Source organism: Poecile atricapillus, chromosome 1 (assembly GCF_030490865.1).
Source record: "Poecile atricapillus isolate bPoeAtr1 chromosome 1, bPoeAtr1.hap1, whole genome shotgun sequence".
Taxonomy (NCBI): Eukaryota; Metazoa; Chordata; class Aves; order Passeriformes; family Paridae; genus Poecile; species Poecile atricapillus.
The window spans coordinates 130,359,059-130,373,597 of NC_081249.1; positions in this window are offsets into that span (position 1 = coordinate 130,359,059).

A 14,539-nucleotide genomic window follows, 5' to 3' on the forward strand; every position below is an offset into this window, starting at 1 on the left:
GACTTTTGGTTTTTTTCTTCACCATGGGACAGAAAAAGAGTAAAATGCAAAAGCCAGTAGATACGAAAAACCCTTCCATAGAAACGAAGGAATTGTTAGACATCCCACCAGAAAGTCCTTTGGGTTGGTTGTTAAAAGAGTGGGAAAATTGCCCTGAAAGGAAAAAGAAGTCCAAGGCAAAAATGATCTACTATTGTGCCGAGGTTTGGGGTGGACAGGAACTGAGGCCCCATCTCACTTGGCCAATATTAGGAACATTTGAAAAGTGGACGTGCAATGAGTTACTCTCGTATGTAGAGAGCAAGGTTTCCTCGAACTCCGAGGAACAGGAATATGCCCGACTCTGGCTAAAGGCCAGAGTAGGACTATTTCCGATGAAACTAAAAAGTGAAACAAAAACAGAAACCTGGGAGCCCCTTGATCATTTACCTCCTCCATACCACGGGCCGGCAGGATCTCCCGTGGTGGACCAAGTGGTGCCATCAGCTCCCACGAGCTCGCTGGCACAACCAGGTGAAGCACACACATCGCGAACAGGGGAACCGGCGCCAGCAGTGGTTCCGGTGGCCCCTCCCCTGGCTCCTCCTGTGGGAACCACAACCGCCGCGGTTTCCCAAGAAACCATGGTAGCGCAAAGTAGGGGATCTCCGTATCCCCCATTGCCCGTCCCGCTGCCCCAGCCAGATTCCCCGACTTTGGCAAGGGGAATCCTTCATAATAACCTAGCGGCGACTGATTGTTCATCAACAATAAAGGAACAAACCCTTAAAAACCCCTATTCCCCTCCCGCAAGCAGGACTCGGTTTAAGTCTAGACAGATGAGTGAAGAATGGGAAGAGAATGAGAGTAGGCACAGAATGTTCCCTCTCAGGGAAGTGCCTACTGCTCCAGGAGTGATTGGATTTGTGAATGTACCCCTAAATTCAGGGGATGTGCGAGCATTTAAGAAAGAGATGGGAAGATTGTTGGATGATCCGTTTGGAGTAGCAGAGAGATTGGATGAATTTTTAGGTAGTAGTATTTATACATATGAGGATCTCATGGCAATCTTGAGATCTCTGTTTAGTCAAGAGGAAAGAGACATGATTAAACAGGCTGGTATCAGGGACTGGGAGCGGCGAAACCCTCAGGGAACGCCGGGCAACCAAAAGTGGCCGAGCGTAAGCCCGAGTTGGAGCGCCCAAACAGAGGATGGCAGAAGGAGCATGAATGATTTAAGGAATATAATTGTGCAAGGAATAAGGAAAGCGGTTCCCCGAGGCCAAAATATTAGTAAGGTGTTTGGGGAATGTCAGGGGAAGGAGGAATCCCCCACCGAGTGGTTGGAGAGATTGCGGCGAAGTCTGCAGATCTATTCTGGGACAGACCCTAGTTCTCCGGTGGGAGAAGTGTTACTTAAAATGCAATTCGTGGCGAAATCATGGGAGGATATTAGAAAGAAATTAGAAAAGATTGAAGGGTGGCAGGAGAAAGGTCTCCAAGAGCTTCTGAGGGAAGCTCAAAAGATTTACATGAGGAGAGAAGACGAGAAACAGAAACTTCAGGCCAAAATACTAGTGGCCGCAGTAAAAGAAGCTCAGAAACAAGAACAGACGCACGGCAAGTTTAAAACAGCGCCGAAAAAGCCGCAGGAGCCACAGAAGAATGGCTCCGCCCCGCGGAAAGATCCCCCAGAATGTTTTTACTGTAAGAAAGTAGGACACATACAAAGGAATTGCCGCCAGAAAATAAAAGATGAAAAGGTATTTCAAGAAGATTAGGGAAGTCTTGGGCTCTTTCAGATGGGGACAATAACAGCTAAAGAGCCCTTGATAAAATTAAAAGTGGGTCCCCATCGCGAGGAAATAGAATTTTTGGTTGACACGGGAGCTGAGAGAAGCACCCTGCAAAAATTACCCCGGGGATGCGTAGCAAGTAAGGAAAAGGTAGTGGTAATCGGTGCGAAGGGAGATCCCTTCAAAGTTTCTGTAATTAAAAATGTGGAAATAGAGTCTGAAAATAAAATATGCCTAGGAAATTTGTTATTAGTAGAAGAAGCCGATTACAATTTGTTAGGAAGAGATATGATTGTCTCGTTGGGTATAAACATTGTTGTAAAGAATTCTGAATTAGTAATAAAGATATTTCATTTGACTCCGAAAGATGAAAGGGAAATCGATCCCAAAGTGTGGCATTCAAAAGGGGAGGTGGGGAAATTAGATATCACCCCCATCAAAATTGAAATAGAAAACCCAGAGGACCCGATAAGGGTAAAGCAATATCCCATCCCGATAGAAGGGAAAAGGGGTTTGAAACTAGTAATTGATGACCTCCTTAGAGGAGGTACCCTCGAACCCTGCATGTCTCAACATAACACCCCCATCCTGGCAGTGAAGAAAGCGGATGGGAGCTTCCGACTGGTGCAGGATCTCAGGGCAGTAAATGCTAGAACCCGAACCAGGTTTCCGGTAGTGGCAAATCCTTATACTTTACTTAACAGACTCTCACCCGAGGATGTATGGTACAGTGTAATTGATTTAAAAGACGCATTTTGGACTTGTCCTTTGGATGAAGGGAGTAGGAACTTCTTTGCCTTTCAATGGGAGGATCCGGACACGAACAGAAATCAACAGTTAAGGTGGACGGTCCTCCCACAGGGGTTTGTGGAATCACCCAATTTATTTGGACAGGCATTGGAACAATTACTTACTGAATTCATTCCAGAGGAAGGGACAAAGCTCTTACAATATGTAGATGATTTATTAATTGCTGGAACCATGGAGGAAAAAGTCAGAAAAAGTACAATTTCATTGTTGAATTTTCTGGGAAAAAAGGGTTTGAAAGTATCAAAATCCAAACTGCAGTTTACGGAGCCCGAGGTAAAATATCTGGGACATTGGATTTCTCAGGGGAAAAAGATGCTAGATCCTGACAGAGTGGCCGGGATTCTGGTACTCCCAGCCCCAAAAACAAAAAGACAAATCAGGCAATTTTTAGGGCTCCTGGGATATTGCAGACAGTGGATTGAAGGATACAGTGAAAAAGTAAAATTTTTGTATGAAAGATTAAACACAGATAGAGTGAAATGGACCACTCAGGATGAAAGCAAGTTTCAGGAATTGAAAACTGCACTTATAACTGCCCCGGTTCTAACCTTGCCAGACACAAATGAAGAATTCCAACTATTTGTTGATGTAAGTGGACAGACAGCCCAAGGAGTTCTGACCCAGGAGTGGGCAGAAAAGAAAAAGCCCATAGGATTTTTATCAAAAATCCTAGATCCAGTCAGTCGAGGGTGGCCTACTTGCTTGCAAGCAATTGTTGCAGTAGCTCTGTTAGTTGGGGAAGCAAAAAAGATAACTTTTGGAGCCTCTTTAACAGTCTACACCCCACACGATGTAAGAAATATCTTACAACAAAAAGCCGAGAAATGGCTAACTGATTCAAGACTTCTGAAATATGAAGCCATGCTAATTAGTTCGCCAGGCCTCGAGTTGAGGACAACTACTGCCCAAAACCCGGCGCAGTTTTTGTTTGGGGAACCAACAGGTGAGCTGTTGCATAATTGCATTGAAGCAGTGGAATTGCAAACAAAGGTAAGACCGGACCTGGAAGATCAAGAGTTAGAAGGGGGGGAAAAATGGTTCATTGATGGTTCATCAAAAATGGTAGAAGGAAAAAGAAAGTCAGGTTATGCCATCATAAATGGTAAGACCGAACAAATCATAGAATCAGGTCCCTTGCAGGCATGCTGGTCGGCTCAAGCCTGTGAACTGTTTGCACTCTTAAGAGCCCTCAAAGGCCTGAAGGGAAAAAGGGGAACTATTTTCACAGATTCGAAGTATGCATTTGGGGTAGTGCATACTTTCGGAAAAATATGGGAAGAAAGAGGTTTAATAAACACCAAGGGAAAAAGATTAATACATGGAGAAATAATTAAACAAATCTTAGAAGCTATCAGAGAGCCCCAGGAGATATCAGTAGTCCATGTAAAAGGACACCAAACTGGGTGGCGGTTTCACACCAGGGGAAACAATCTAGCGGACAAAGAGGCGAAACGAGCTGCGTTACTGGCGGTAAGTATTCCCGAGATCAGTCCCAAAGAAACCCCAGAAGTATCCGTGCTTCCTTCAGAGAAGGAGCAAGAAGATTTCCAGAAGGTAGGTGGATATTTTAAAGAAAATAAATGGTGGTTGCCAGACGGGAGGGAGCTGGTTCCAAAAAGTATAGCGAGAGGAATACTCAGGAGATTGCATGAACAAACCCACTGGGGAACCAGAGCACTGGCTGAACAATTTTTAAAATTTTTCGGATGTAAAGGAATCTTTGAACTTGCCAAGCAAGAGGTACAGGGGTGCGTGATATGCCAGAAAGTAAATCGTGCCAATTCAAAACAAACAAATTGGGGTGGCCGGCCACTTTCGTATAGGCCATTCGAGAGAATCCAGGTAGATTTCACGGAACTACCAAAGATTGGGAGAAATAAATATTTATTAGTGATAGTGGATAAACTGACACATTGGGTCGAGGCATTTCCCAGAGCAAAGGCTACGGCCCAAACCGTGTCTAAAATTCTACTAGAGGAAATAATTCCTAGATATGGGATAATAGACCATATCGATTCTGATCAAGGGACTCACTTCACCTCTAAAATCATCAAACAACTGTCAGAAGCATTGGGAATCAGATGGCAATATCACACCCCCTGGCACCCTCAAAGCTCGGGACAGGTGGAAAGGATGAATCAAACCTTAAAATCGCAATTATCCAAATTAATAATCGAAACAAAAATGACTTGGGTCCGATGTCTTCCTTTAGCTTTGTTAAACATCCGGACCATGCCTCATTCTGAAACCGGTTTATCCCCTTTTGAAATGCTATATGGAATGCCATATAGGCATGGGATGCCGGTGGCACACCCTCAAATAGAGGATGTGCAATTACAACCTTATCTCATTTCTATAAATAAAAATCTACAGGAACTCCGGAAAAAAGGATTGATTCCTCAGAGCACAACATTGGGATTTCCAATTCACAAAATCCAGCCGGGCGACAAAGTATTGATTAAGGTGTGGAGGGAACTTCCCCTCAGTCCACATTGGGAAGGTCCCTTCCTCGTTCTCCTGACCACGGACACTGCTGTGCGAACGGCCGAGAAAGGGTGGACTCACTTCTCTCGGGCCAAGAAGGTTCCGGATTGCCAAGCCCCCGAGTGGAAGATCACCACCCCGCCAGGAGATTTGAAAATCAAGCTCCGAAGGCACCACAAATGAACAATAGCGAGAGGATAAGTTGCAATATCCGCGATTGTTATTGTTTCCCGTTTGTACATTTTAAGTGCGCTTATTGTAAGCAGATTTGGGTAACTCATTGCATAAGGGGTTATAAACCAAGGGGGTTGTGCACTAGGTGCTACGAAAGGGAGTTAGACCAGACCAATCGATTCCTGATACTTGCAACTCGAGCGGGCCTTTTGGAACTTGACTCTCCGGAGTGGTTCCTGTTTTACCAAAAAGGATTAGGGGGTCAGCTTGATTGCAAAGCAGACCCCTTGGAAATTGAGTGCCGGAGGACCGTAAAAGTACCTTGTAGATTTGAACCAGTTAAAGCATCTCGGTGGGCAACCTTCAAGCGGAGGTTTGCCATCAGGACATCAAGGGCCCCTGAAGACAGTCCTTGCTGCCGGGAAGATGGTTATCCCCGCCGTATACTTTTGTACGGGCGGAGGGAATGGCAGAGGGATGCAATTGTGGGGAATCCTGATGTCCCTGAGCCTAGTCATGTACTCGATCAAGAGAATAGAGGCCGAGGCCCCCCCAGGGGAGGCTCCCCAGGGGAAGTGTGAGCAGTGTCAGACTGCCCCAGAAAACGAGCTCTTGACCAAGTGCCCTTCAGAACTACATGCAGGTATTTGTTGGTTAAACGGCACTCAGTTCGAATTGTGTAAATCAAAAAAGAAAATCTGGTGCTCGAACTCGAGAGTAAGTATCAAGGAAAAACCCATTCGGAACTTGGAAGAAATAGGGGCTGTTGAGACCCGCTTCCGAAACAAAAGAGAAATAAAGGGAATTCCCCCAATCGAGGTCTGTGGACAGTGTAATAAGACTGTCTGGATTGGGGGAAAGAAGCATTCGACGTTTTTGGCATACCACCGAGTTAACCCTACCTGCTACAATGAAGCAAGCTTAAAACCGTGCATGATGGGGGGGAAAGCTGTACTGGGAAGGGAAAAATGTGAAACACGAGACAAGGCTGACATTCAATAATGAACCCATAATTTTGGAACTATTGAAGTCAGATGATGAGAACTCGTGTCTTCAATTTGACCCAGTGTTCTGCTTTTCAAAGGATGAAAAGGGATTAGATCCAGAGAGTAAAATAAAGCAAATAGCTATAGACTTAAAACGAAAAGAAATGGAAAATAAAAAGAAAAGACTGGAGCAAGAGAGGTTAAACTCTCTCAGTGAACAATATGAATTATTAGAAAGACAATACGATAATTGGAAATTACCCAGCCCTAACCAAAACTTGTTTGTTGATCTAATGCAGGAAATAGCCACTGAATTAGGTATATCCAACTGCTGGATATGCGGTGGTTTAAAATCAGCTGAGAGGTGGCCATGGAAAGGAGAGGGATTGACCCCGGAACAAATATTAAAAGGGACAGAATTAAAATTCTCAAAAACTACCCGGAGGCCAGAAGGATGGGTCATAGATGACCGAATAATTGGGACGTTTTGCATTAGCCGGGAGGGAAAAGAGTTTACCGATTTGGTAGGATACACTCCGTGTGTGAATACACTCACAGTAAACTCAGAAAAGAAAACAAAAATCTGGCACCCGGAATCACCCGAAGGATATTGGATCTCCTATCGGGAAAACAATTGCGAGTGGGTAGAGTCTATCGGATTATGTTGGAACAAGAAGCCGGGGGCCAATCCCTTCCATGCTTTCATAGGCCTGAGGGATTATTGGGAGGATCCGGCAAAAACTAATAAAAACTGGGAAGCTCCCGATGGAATTTACTGGATATGCGGGAAAAAGGCATACAGTGAATTACCTCGGAAGTGGAAAGGGTCATGCACACTGGGACTAATTCGGCCATTTTTCTTCACCCTACCAAAAGATGAAAGTAAGTCCCTAGGGGCTCCCCTCTTTGAAACATTAGCTCGACAAAAGAGGGACCTAAAAAAGATATTACCGATAGCAGGAGGGAGCCAGAAATCTTCTGAATCGGCTCATTCGACTGCAAGCGGTAATGGAGGTAGTTTCCAATCACACCTCAGAAGCCCTGGAACTCCTAGCAAGGCAACATTCTCAAATGAGGGCCTTTGTTTACCAGAACAGACTGGCCCTCGATTACTTGCTAGCTGAGGAGGGAGGGGTGTGCGGGAGATTCAATGAATCGGAGTGTTGCATGGAAATAGATGATTATGGCGAAACTATAAAGGGACTAGCTGCGGAAATCAAGAAAGTGGCACATGTGCCAGTTCAAAAATGGAATTCTATTCTACAAGCCTCTTGGTGGGACCAAATTTTCGGTCAAGGGGCTTGGTGGAAAAAGCTAGTGTTCTTTATAGGATGTTCAATAGCCGGAATCATCTTTTTTCCTTGTTTAATTCCTTGCCTGGTTAGGCTAATACAATCTGTAGTGCAAGGAATGCAAATTGCCGCCCTCCCAATAGATCCGGAAAAATCACAAGATAAAAATGCCCTTCTTTCTAAATTACTGGTTTTAGAGGAAGAGAAAGAGAGTAATAAGGCATTAAGAGCCTTAGAAAAATTTGAAAACGAACATATGCTGACCACCAAAATTGACAATTAGACAAAGAAAAAATGATGATGGAAAAAGAGTAAGAAAAGGATACTTTTCTTTAAAAGAAAGTGTGAAAATAACGAATTTTTAAATGTGATAAATTATTAGGTGGGGGACTGTAATAAATTATGGTTGTATTAAAAATTCGGAGTGTATAAGAAAGATATGTTTTGTAGAGACAAAACAAAATATAAAGCATGGAAAAGCCTCCCCCCCCAAGTGGGATGAGGCTTTTCGCCAAGGAGTTGCTGATTGCCAGCAACGCCCAAGATAACTAACCAAAACCGGCCCATCAACCCAAACAAACACACAGGACACGGATCATCAGGAAAACAATGACACTAGCTCGGGAAATTATCTACCTCCGGATCCAAGCAACGCCCTGCGGATTCCAGTGGGTAGAGAAACCGATCAATAGGAAAAAGACAAGTTCCAAAAGAAAGGCTTCGCCAGACTCAAACATTTCTGTGTTGAAAAAGCAATCAGGGGAAACAAAGGAGGAAACCCGGCCGAGATACTCATCGGCACCAACCCGGATTCCACCACCCTGTCATGAAAAACTTAACATTGCAACACACAGAGTCTCCTTTGCATGTGAGGAGATTCTGGCCGGACACGAAATAATGTCATCATTCTATGTCAGGAAATCCATTCACTGGACAATCAAGGACACTTGGTGAATGGAACTTGCCTGGAATTTTGGCCTGAGGACTTAAAAATCCTATAAAACCCCAATCCTGAGGATGCTCAGACGTGGATTTGGGAAACCTATACCTCCGGTGTAGACCCCTGTCCACCCAGCGCTGCGCTGTTCTTTTTATTGTGGGTTTTTATCGCTGTTTCTGTTTATTATTGTTTATTAATAAATTTCTCTTTGATTTTATCCCAAAATTGCCTTTGCATTTATAACAATGGTGTAAAAATGCATAGGATTCTTCTGGTGTGAGTAAGAGAAATTAGCCACTCTGGTTCTCACTTTGCTCAGGAATTGGCTCAAAGAATACCATAAAATTATGAAAAAGTGCAGAGACCACTTCTGAAGATCACCAGCAGGCAGGCTGGCCTCATCAAAAACTCAGCAAAGACATACTCTTTTAGGAAAGCAAAACAGCTTCCTCAAAACATCACTCAGACTACAGCACTGAGGATGATCAGCACAGGCTGCTGCTCTCTCCACTTCCAGTGCAAACCAGCACTCACCTTCCCAACATCCAAACTAAGCAGCATTCCAGCACAGATGTTACTTGTCACAGCAGCTACAAAAATCTTAATGAGTTTCAGATTGTACACAAATTTACTCTTGACTTTTTGTTGACATGTTTTCAAAAAATGCAATTTCATGACATTCATTATATATGCACATCTAATAGCTAAATACTCTTCAGTTTTGGATTTGAAAAATATTTTTCAAGTATTGAATGCTTAATAAAAATTTCATAACAAAATTACATATACTTCACTATCTTAATATTAATATGTGCAAAAATATTCTTTGAAAGGTTATAGAATTAATAAGGAAAATATTATGAGTTTAATAAAAAGAGCATTTAATATTGCATAACTATATCCCTTTAGGCAGGTAGGAGTATGCAGCACTGACTGCATGGTCCCTCCATTCTGCTTGAGGGATTCTCATGTTACATATAGCATTCCAAATGCCTTGGCCCTTCTGCCTCTTAACCACTGCTGAATACCTCTGTTTTCCACAGCCAGGGAAAGGAGTTTCTTTTTAAAGTAACAGCTCTCTAAATTAGGGGATGTGTCTTCACGAGTACAAAGAACTGTAAGATGTTTGCATTACTATTTGAAAAAGAGACATGCAAATTTTTCAGATATACATTTTCAAGAAAAATAACATTTTCACATATCAACACGGGGAGAAATTTGTAAAGACCTCCTGTACTCATGTGGGTATTCCAGCAAAGCAGTAAGTTTTGAAACAGTAAGAGCAGCTCTCCACACTGCTACTAGATCTCTTCTACAGAACACCACACTATTATCCAGCTTTTCCCTTCTTACAGATTCTGTTTGGAAACAAAATGTTTTTTCTGCTTCACCCTATGTTGGGGGTTAGGTGTCCTTTTTTTTTGTTTTGTTTTGTTTGTTTTGTTCTGGCTTGCCCGTGGAAATTTTACCCATTAGCTGCGGGGGACAACCTAACGGTGGGTACTTAGTGGGTGCTCGACAAAAGACAAAGAGTGGCTGGGCCCAGGGGCAGAAGGGGGGCAGGAAAAAAGGAGGGTGGGGACAGTTTTGGCTGAATTTCTTCGGCTTCGGGGAAAGACATTTTTTGGGCGCGGAGCTGCTGGGGCAGAGAGAAGGGAATTTCGCCATCACCCAGACGGAGCTGCTGCTTCTTCTCCTTCTTCCCTCTTTGTTGGTGGCCTCACACCCCTTGTCGTGTGGCAGTGCCAGGCACCGCCGCGGAGCTGCTGATCCACCTCATCCACCAGCCCAGGATCTCAGCTCATCCCTGCTGTTCCAGCCTGCTGTTCCTCAGAGCCCTGCAGGAGCACCGGGACTGCCCGCCCGAGGGGGTTTGTAGGGCAAAGCCTCTCCTCCACCCTGTCTCAGCCGAGAAGGCTGCCACGGGGTCCCTGGTTCTGTTTTCTTGCTAATGCTGTAGTTATTGCTGTTTGCTTGCCTGGTTATACTAGTAAAGAACTGTTATTCCTATCCCCAGATCTCCGCCTAAAAGCCCCTTGATTTCAAAATTATAATAATTCGGAGGGAGGGGGTCTACATTCTTTCATCCCAAGGGAGGCTCCTGCCCTCCCCAGCAGACACCTGTCTTCTAGAACCGAGACACCCTCTTGTTACATTAAAAAGAGTTGCAACCCAGCACAAAGTCTTTGGTTTTTGATTCATTATTATGATCCAAGTAGTATGATACCTTAGAAACAAGACCTTGTCACAAAAGTAATTTCAAGTAAGATCCTTATAAAAGCTAAACTTAGAAAAACATAACTATCAATCTTCCAAAATGTACTCAGGAAAAGTTAATCAACTTGTGTATCATGTTAAAACAAGCAGAAAATGAAATATTTTAATTAAAGAATATTGAATATTCAAATTCATCATAGGTCTTGTAGAAAAGGGAGAAAAAACCACAGCAAAATTACTGTTCTTGGTTAAGACCTCAAGGACATAAAATAAACAATATTTAACAGAGCTCAATTTTCATTTATCTTTAAAATAATGAATACTAGAATGATAATTAAATGCCATAATGATTTCTATGGTAGCTGGTAAAGGCAATATGAATTGCCTAGTAGATTTTTATTCCTTAACTGTAGGTATGTTGACTTAGTGGCCTGAAATAACTATGGTACAAGTCTCATTTTTCTGCTTGTACATTGTCGTGGTTTTAAACCAGTAACTAAAAAATTACTTATTTCCTGCTGTGATATATGGATTAGAGCAAGAGCAAAACAGGCTTAGAACTTAAAAAGGAATAAAGAAAGTTTATTAACAAACTACAAGAATAAGAACACCAGAATAAACTTTCAGAAAACCCTTTTTATCCCCTACTACCCACCATTCCCTTGTTCACATGACAACAGAGACAAAAACTTTGGAACTTTGGTGGTTAAAACAGTCCCAATTCCTGCTACAGTCTTTTCATCAGTCTTTGTAGAGAAACAGAAGTCTCTTTCTGTTAATCTATGGAGTGTCTCACAAGAAAACTATTTCTGTTATAGTTTTCTATATCCCTGATGTCAGCTGCCCAAAAATTCTGTCATCAGAGCTCACTCCTCCCATCTCATATCACTCTGAGATGTGTATGGGCCAATGAGTCTAGGGATGTCATTTTAAGGATGAGTTATTCAAAGGTAAAAGTCTTCTTCATCTGTCTCTGTGAGCTCCACTAGAAAACAGTTTTCTCATCACCCCCCAAGGTTTCAAATCTTTGCTTCACTGTATCACAATTACTCTACTTTTTACGCAAAATCCACACTTTGAACACTCCATTCCTCCCTATATACTCTATCATGAATTAAAGGAGTTTTTTCAGGACCTTATTGTCCATCTCCATAGCTTTAACAGAAAAATATTTCAGCTTATAAAGCATCTCCTTATTCTCTACCTTTTCTGAAGCTTCTTTTCTTTACTGTCTCTGATAGTTTATAAAGTCTCTTTACATGTTGATTAATGTCTTTTTCTTTCTCTGGATAAAAGGATTAATCCGCAAGTCTCGTCTGGGTAATGAAAAGGTTAAAATCTTGCCCAGGCTTTGTAGATGGTTCTGTGATCTCTGCTGGAGCAGCAGCTGGAGCTGTCTGCGATGGAAGATTCTTCATGGCTGCTGTGGAGAGTGTGGTCGCTGTCTCAGCCTGCTGCAGGTCCAGAGCTTTTTTTTTCCTTTCTTTACTCAGCAGTCTCTGGTGAATTCAGTCACAGCAAAAACTGCAGCCGAGCCAGGGACCGGCCTGGCCCGGCCAGAGCCCGGGGCAAGCCCCCCAGGCCCCATTTCCCGGGCCGGGAGCCGCTGGGCCCAGCCCAGCCCCTGCCCGGGCCACATGGCCTGGGCAGGGAACGGGAGGCCAGCCAGAGCTCTGTTTCCTTTCACAGCCAGGAAAACAAAGAGGCCAAAAGTGCCCTGACTTTATATCTTAAGGAGGTGTTTACAAGTTCACTTTTTAATGGTTAAAACTGCTGTCAATTCTTAGAAATTACTGATAATTGGTCAGGGGGAAAGACTCCCATCAGCCACCAGCAGTTTCAACTTCCCTTGCTCCGAAAGCTATCTTAAAGGTAAAGTCACCCCATGACATACATCCACCATACTCGTGTGCCTTGGGGTTCTGACTAATGGGCCAGAAGTTCTGGCTCAAGGATCTGCTGCAGCTCTTCTAACTCAAAGTCCTTGGACATTACCTTAAACTGCACACTTTTATTCTGTTCTGCAGGTCAGGGCAGTCAATAGATAGATTACTGTGACTCAACAGTGTCAGGATTCCACCTCTTATTTAGGTCTTCATATTACTGTTTCCTGACACACAGTATAATAATAAAATACAAAATACAGGAAATGTAATGAAAGCAGTTGCTTGCTGTTATTTGGCACAGGGTTGGGTGGCAGACTCTGAACTATTAATTCCTTTCCATACTAGTCTATACCAGTAACAGCAGAAGAAACAGGGTTCATACTTGATATTTCTTTTCTTTGAAGTGTCAGTTATTTTACAAATGGAAATTTCAGAACAGATAACATTATGTATTTCCTATTAATAAAGATCTAGAGCACAACTGATAAGCCTGCTTGCTGACTTACAAAGCATTCAGGGCAGCACACAAGCAGGCAGAAGTCAAACAGAATGAAAGACCTGAGGCTGCTTTCATGAAGGAACACTCAAGAAATCAGTGAAAAGACCACTAAGTTTCCATGAGGATTTTCAAGTACATTAGTGAAATGGCATTATATTTCTATAGCTTTATTCTCCTTAGATCTCTATCACCAACAATTCTTTGCTCTAAGAAAACTTAAAAGAGGTGCTATGGTTTAACCCCAGCCAAGCACCACACAGCCTCTTGCTCACTGCCTCATGAATGAGATCAGAAGGAGAATCAGAGGGTAAAAACTAGAAAATGCATGGGTTGAGATAAAGACAGTTTATTAGGGAAAGCAAAAGCCATGCACACAAGCAAAGTAAAACAAGGAATTCATTCACTACTTCCCATGAGCAGGCAGGCATTCAGTCATTTCCAGGACAGCAGGGCCCCATCATGAGCAATAGATACTTGGGAAGACAAATGCCATCACCCCAAATATTCCCCTCCTTCCTCCTTCTTCCCCCTTTTCATATCCTCAGCCTGATGCCATATGGTGTGGAATATCCCTTTGGTCAGTTTGTGTTACCTGTCATGGCCATGTCTCCTTCCACTCTCCCAGGCACTCCTGACTTCCTTACCACTGTGGCCATATGGCAAGTAGAGAAGGCCTTGGCTCAGTGCAAGCCTCACTCAGCAATAACAAAAATATCTCTACATTGTCAACTGTTTATTCATCACTAATGCAAAACGCATCTCATACCAGCCACTGTGAAGAAAATTAACTCTACCTAAACCCAAAACAGCACAACAGGATGGCAAAGCCTGTGTAGTATGGTTATATACAATGCGAGCCTTCTTCCAATTTCATTTGTGCAGAATTTAAGGTGTTTTTGGTTTTTTTTTTCTAGATTAATAGTTATTGCAGGAAAATATAAACAAAACATGCTGTTGCTGACACTAACCACCTACTGATTTTACAGCATGGAAATGTTTCAGATTCTGTTTACCTAAGAGCTCTGTGTGGGGTGTGTTTGTATAGGTGTGAGAGAAAGCTTAATTAAACCAGTTTATTAGCAAAGTCATCTAGTGGTATTAAATTCTGCTACAAGTTTAAAACAGTAATAAAGGTAGGAAGAACTCACTTTCATGAGGTTACACCTCTTTCAGTTGTTATAACACACTAATGGTAAGAAAGCAAATTTTAAAATAGAAAACAAATTTTAACATGCGTCAATCCTGAAAGTCTTGAACAGATATTAGATCACTGCTTTGTGTCCCAGGCAGTTCCACTCCTCCAAAGGTGTGAAATGGAATGAAGCTAAGTCTCCTCTTTTATTCATTAGATTTATATCCTTCTCTAGTCAACTTGTACACTATAAAGTATTTTTCTTAATGCAAAATAAATAACTTTGTTTCCAAATTGTGAAACAGAATTTTAAATAAGGGAAATAACTGACCTAAACACAATAA